The sequence below is a fragment of the Rhipicephalus microplus genome, chromosome 6, assembly GCF_043290135.1.
Source record: "Rhipicephalus microplus isolate Deutch F79 chromosome 6, USDA_Rmic, whole genome shotgun sequence".
NCBI lineage: Eukaryota > Metazoa > Arthropoda > Arachnida > Ixodida > Ixodidae > Rhipicephalus > Rhipicephalus microplus.
The window spans coordinates 129,000,559-129,007,437 of NC_134705.1; positions in this window are offsets into that span (position 1 = coordinate 129,000,559).

Genomic DNA, 6,879 nt, shown 5'->3' on the forward strand with positions numbered 1-6,879 from the left:
AGGCGGCCCCTTAAAAAGAGCCGGCAGGCTTCCTGGGAGTCGGATAAAATAACTGATGGCTCCCCTCTACGCTCCTGAAACCTTAAGGCTAAGGCTATGGCCATCGTCTCCGCCTTTGTAGCCGAGGTCGTGCGTACGGAGGCACTCGTTAGCAGCGTCATGTTGTTGTCGACAACAGTAATTATGTGTCTCTGCCAATCGAAACTGGCCGCATCGACGTACGCGACATTTGAAGCTGAGCCGAATTGCTTTCGAAGCCAGTTTACCCTCGCAGTACGTCGCTCAGCGTGAAAGTCGTGATGCATATTTTTGGGCACCGGTGCGATTGAGATTCGCCTGCGGACCTCTTGGGCTACGTCGACCAGCTCCTCATCAATGTGCTGTGGGTGGGGCGAAATTCCTATTCTAGTGAGTATCGCCCTGCCTGCTGAAGTTTCACTTAGACGATTCCTCTGAGACATGAGGACTGCGGCACTGAGCTCAGCATAAGTGTTATGTATACCGAGAGCTAGGAGCCGCTCGGTCGGTGTGCTGGTGGGTAGACCAAGTGCTGCCTTAAAAGCGCTTCTAATGAGCACATCCACCTGGCTCTCCTCACTTCTGTCGAGTGAGTGGTACGGTAGGCCATACGTCACTCTGCTCAAAACTAAGGCCTGGACAAGCCGGAGAGTATCCTTTTCTTTCATGCCTTTTTTATGATAAGTGATGCGACGGATCATTCTAGCTATCTGTTTAACCGTAGTCTTTAAGGTGGTTATCGTGTGACTGGCTTTGCCATTGCTTTGGACCCAGAAGCCAAGTATACGGGCCTGAGTAACCTCGGCTATGGCATGGCCGTCTACCTGTAAGTTTATGGCACCGTTACTTTTGTAATACTTACTGTGTATTCTTATGAGTTCAGATTTTTCAGGCGCACAGCTCAGCCCACTATTTCTTGCGAACTCTGCCACAGCTGTCGCAGCAGCCTGGAGGGTCTGCTCTTTCAGCGCCAGTGAACCCTTCGTAGCCCAGAGTGTGATGTCGTCCGCATACAATGTATATCCAAGGTGCGGGATTGCTTCGAGCTCGTGAGCAAGTCTGCGCATAGCTATGTTAAAGAGCAAGGGGGAGATGACTGCCCCTTGCGGTGTGCCTTTATTTGGCATCGAGAACGGCACCGACCTCGTGTCGCCTATCCCAATAGTTGCCGTCCGCCCAGAGAGGAAGGATTTAATGTAGTTAAATGTACGCTTTCCGCAGCCGATTGTGTTGAGTTCAGAGAGAATGGCCTCGTGCGAAACATTATCAAAGGCCCCTTTGAGGTCGAGGGCCAAGACCAAATGTTCGCCTCCCCTGGGTACGCAACTCATGACCTCTTCTTTTAAAAGGAGGAAGGCATCCTGGGTTGAGAGTCCGGAGCGAAAACCAATCATGGTAGCGGGAAACAGATTTTCTTTTTCAATGTAATTTTGAAGCCGTGTCTGTATTACTCGCTCGTAGAGCTTGCCCATGCACGAAGTAAGCGAAATGGGCCGCAGGGCTCCGAGCGATGGTGCTTTACCGGGCTTTGGTATAGTTATTATTTTGGCTTCCTTCCACTCCGGAGGAACGTGACCTTGGGACCAGCAGTGGTCGTTAAGAAATTGCGTTATCTGCTCAAGAACCTCAGTGCTGAGGTTTCTTATCATAGCGTTTGTTATACCATCCGACCCCGGCGCAGAGTTCCGATTGGCTGCCTGGGCTGCCGCGAAAACCTCTTCTTTCGTGATTGCGGCGTCTAATGTGGCATTCTCGCTGCCGATGTACTCTAATGTACATGGCGGAACCACATCAGTACCGATATAACGGTCTTTAAGCGCCTGGATCAACTCTCCGTCGGTGCCGGGGTAGCTGTGTACTATTCTTTGAAGAATGCGGTTCATGGAGGACTTAGATTTGTCCGGCTCCAGCATGGACCTCAGTATCGCCCACGTCTGGCTAGTCCCTAGTGTACCGCGGAGAGAACCGCAAAACTGCACCCAACCATCGGTGGCAAGTTTCGTTGCGTATTCATTCGCTTCCTCCGACAGAGCAGCGATTCGCCTGTAGAGGCAGCGGTTGAGGCGTTGTTTTTTCCATCTCTTGATCAGGCGTCGCCTACTATCCCACATGTGCAATAGGTGCCGGTCTATCGCAGGCGCCTCAACTGTGCGCGCTATTTTCTTAGAGGTGGCATCATGCGTTTCTCGAATGAAAGCAACCCACCCACTGACATCACAGGGCGTTTGCTCCGGCAGAGGGCGCTTTCGAAAGGTCACCCAGTCTGTCATCACAACGTCACCAGCGACACGACGAACTTTTGGTGATGCTATAGAGGTGCTAAGAATATAATGGTCACTACCAAGGTTTTCATCGAGGTTTGACCACGTGGCATTTTTAATGTTGAAGGTGAAGGTCAAATCAGGGTACGTGTCCCTGCTAATGCTATTACCAAGCCTGGTGGGTGCTGTTGGCAGAGTGATAAGGGTAAAACCTAATTTAGACGTGGTGTTCTCTAATAACACTCCCTTGGGTGAATCCCGGACGTAGCCCCAAGCGGTGCTCGGAGCATTAAAGTCGCCCACCACCACTAATTGATCTCTGGTGCCAACGGCTCGAACTGCCTCGTTTAGGAGTGGGCCGAAGTCGTCATTCCGGTTTTTGGGAGGACTGTATATGTTTAAAATTTTCGTTCGTACTTTTCCTCGTTTTTGTGGGAAGACATCGATAATTTGGTGATTAATGTCAGTCTGATCGTAATGGTCTAGCGCAACTGTCATGAAGTTACTCACCAGCGCTGCAACGCGGGGGTATTTTGGATCGTATAATGTGTAATATCCCTGCAATTTGACGGGACGGTTCCCAACTTCTTGCAGGCATATTACATCAGGTGGGATTAGTGCCGAATGGATGTAATTCTGCAATGCCGCCGCTCGTTTGTGGAACGTGCGACAATTCCACTGCCAGATTTCTAGGTGGTCGGAGTTTTGCGTGGAATTAGTTCGCGCCATGGTGACTACTGCCTTTATTGGGGGGTGTCTGCTTTCTCCGTGATTCGACGGTCCTTCGGTAGTGGACTGCTCGCGGAGGTAACACTGACCCGCTTGTTGATGGCACGCTGAATGCCTACAACTGAGTCATTAACGTATCGTCTTTGTTGTTCCGTTTCTGCTGCAAACTCTTTCCTGTACTCCGAAAACATTTGATGCATTTGCTGCATCATCTGCTCTCGGAGTTCAGACGCTGCTCGTTGCTGTTGTGATTGGAGTTCTCGCATTAAGTTTCGCAAGCTCTGCAACTGTTCCCCCATCTGTAACTGGCTAACGTGGGCCTCCTCGCTAAACCTCTGAGGTATGTCTACTTTCGCCGTTCCTCCCTCCAAAGAGTGGGCTACGGTTGCCCTGGAGATAGCATGAGTGGCGTTGTTGTTCGCCTCTAAGGCGTTAAGCCTGGCTTCAAGTTTGGTTTCTAAAGATGATATGATTTTGTGGAACTCCCGGCGTTCCTCCTTAATCTGGCATCGAAGTTTCTCGTTTTCTAAAGCAAGCTGCTTATTCTCGGCAACCATTTTCTGATATTCGGGATTCTCAATTAAGGGAGCAGATGGAGACACAATCCTCGTCCAGCTCACCGTGTTTGCTGGCTGGCAGGCGGCTGCCTCCGTCCCCTCTTTGGGCGGCGTCAAGATTTGTACCAGCGCTTTCTTCTTCTGCTGCTGATGCTGCTGCTGTTGCTGCTGCTGCTGTTGCTGTTGCTGTTGCTGCTGTTGCTGCTGCTGCTGCTGTTGTTGTTGCTGCTGCTGTTGCTGCTGTTGGTGCTGCTGCTGATGCGGCTGTTTGTTGAGTCGTTTTCTGGACGCAGACTGGGCTCGACCCTTTGAGGAAGCCCGTGACTTGGATCTTGAACGTGAGCGTGATTCCACTGACGAGTCCCGCTCGGAGCTGAACCAGCGTGGATGGTGCCTCCGTTTTGGCTGATCCACTCGGGACCTCCTAGGCGGAACGTGTTTAAGCTTCTTCTTGCACATTTTGTCACCTGTCATATGGTCCTCACCACATATCACGCACTTAGGGGTACACGCGTGTCCTTGTGCGGGTTCACGTGTTCCACACGTGGAGCATACATTGGCGTCGGGCGTTGGGCACACGTCAGTTCGATGCCCTGTGGAGTGGCATACCTTGCAAGCCTGCCTCGTAGGCTTGTGGGGATAACAGATGGCTTCCGCTCCCATGAAATAGACGCACCTAGGCAGTGTGCTGCCCGTGAAGGTAATGATGGCGGTCTTCGTAGATCCGAGCATGCGTGCCCGCTCAATCTTGACCCCCTGTGTTCTCACACGGAGATTCGCCATGAGTTCTGCTTGAGAAGTCCCCGACGGAATACCATGGACTATGCCTCGTAGGACGTCCTCAGGATCCGCCACATACGAGTTGAATGAGTGCACTCGTCCCCTGATATTCAGATGCGTGATCTCTCGCAGCTCTTTGGCTACATGCTCGTGGGGCGTCGATACGATGATAATATTCGAGCCCGGGTGGACGCGCAGCATGAAGCTACCACCGTCGAAGTGTCGGTGGCAAGCGTCTATCACAGCGGTGGAAAGTTCATAGCCGAGTATGTCTTTTACGGCGAGGCCTTTGTGAGGCCTAAGGATGATCTTTATGTCGTCCTTTGGCAGGGGCGGGAGCGGACGGCGACTTCTCGTACGACGTCGGCGCTTCACCTGACTTCCCTGCTTCGGTGGGCTGCTTGACGAGGCGTTGCACTCCACAGCTTCTGACGCGTTTTTCTGGTTTTTCTTCTGGTTCTTCTTTTGCCGGCGTGTCAAAACCGTGTGCCAGCCATCCTCCGTCCATGCGGCACCATCGTGGCGTTCCCCTGCAGACACATTGTCGACTTCTTCGGACGAACCCTGCGGTAACCAGGTCTGAACGTCCATTTGAGTGGTTTCTGTAGCAGACTCCTCATCTGTGTGAACCAGTGGCTGCTCCTGAGGAGACCTCGGTGTTTCCTGAAGAGCGTCCATCCGCCGACGCTTGAGACGCGACCACGACGCAGACGCCGCTATGCGGCGGTGCGTCTGGCCGGGCGCGACGGTCGCTGCCTCGAAGTTTTCAGCTTGCAGAAAACCGAAAAACAGCCACTCACCGCTGAAATTCGACGTTCACTGTTCGCTGTACTTTCACGAATCCGATGCACTTCAAACAACCAGAAATCGCCGAAAAACCATAGAAAATCTGCGGAGCCGATGCGACGCGCGTCCGCACACCCCCAGGAAACTGAAGGTTATATTAAAGCAACACACGGACACTGATAGCGGTGAACAGAGCGTCGGCCGGTGATCAACTGACAAGGGGCGATACATGGGTCATTGAGTATTCCAGCTTTATCACTGGTGTTCACGCGAGGTCTCGAATGATCTCGAGCGCTTGCGTCTAGCGGGTAATATTAAGAAAACGATCTACAGTGATCGCGAACGTTCTCGAACAATAATGCAAAGTCTGAGCTGAGTTAAATTATGGCCGCTTCTACGCGGCTCCGTAGCCGTGTCCCAGAGAAACCGGCCCGATTCGAAGTGGCCTTTAGAATAGCCGGGACAAGGTTAAACCGGAATTTCACGACAATTTTTTTTCTGGCAAGATACGGCCTGCGGTTAGGCGAGAAATTTTCGTAGGCGGCTTTGCCCTGACGCGGTGGCGGAAAAAAATGCGTTATTTGACGCAATCGAGAGTGGTTTCTCGCCGATAATGTGGAGGATATTAGGACTATTGGTAAATAGAAAACTATTAGTATTACAATTTACATCTGCGTTATTAACATGCAAAGCACACTCAGCCCTGGAATCGAACTCGGTACCACACGCACGTGAAGCAGATGTCTTACCCATTGCACCACAGCGCCACGGCATGGAGGCGTGTTTTTGCGGGGTATATATATCTACCAAGTGGCTTTTTGAAAATCGTCAGTGGAACCTTGAATTGTTTTTGTGCCATGTGCATTTGTTTGCGCATGCATTTGATCAGCGAATAGTTTGCAGGGCTTCATGAACTCGAGACAAATACGGTGAACGCTTTCGGCTCCGACTTCGGTTTATGGTGCACAGTTCCGCCAGAACGATAACGTGTGTTTGTGCGTCGTTTTGTTGCTTCCCCGTGATCCGCGGGTGTTTCGCTCACCGAAATTCGCGAACGAAGCTGTGTCCGACTATCAGAACCTTACGTATGTTTCTCGCACGCGTGTGTACTGTGAGCAATTTCGGTGATTTGTGTCGGGAGGTACACGCGTGTCAGTGACAGCAGCCTATTCTCAACTGTTTGAAAACAACGCGCATTCGCACGTAAACGTTGTATGGGTATTTTAGCGTGCCTACTGTAACATTATCATTTCGTACGTGCGAACAGCCGTGAGCTGCACACCAGGGCAGCAGCGCCTTTTTAGCATTTCGACGATAACTTATTTCCGCAATTAGTACCTGTGCGCATTATTTCGCAATATAGAGTGGTTTTTACTCATTTTCGGCATTTACCTGATCTTATTTATGGGGAATGGCTACTCTTACCTTTAACGGTTCTGCGTAAAGTAATGCCACCTCCTGGCTCTAGGCTGGCGCGACAGAGGCGGCGGCTGTCAGCCCCCTTTTTTCCCTTCTTGCGCCCGCTCTTACCGGCTGCATGCGTTACTTCCGCGCCACGCGGCTGTCACGGGAATGTTTTATTGCCTGGCTCCCTATAGACAGGATTTTAGTCAGTACGCAGGAGTGCGCCGCCTATACGCCATTCGTTATCTGGCACCTGACAGAGTGTAATATTCACGTGACAAAACATAGACTGTTAGCATAATTCAGGTTGATGACTGTCACACAGGAACATGTTGATAGCGCTG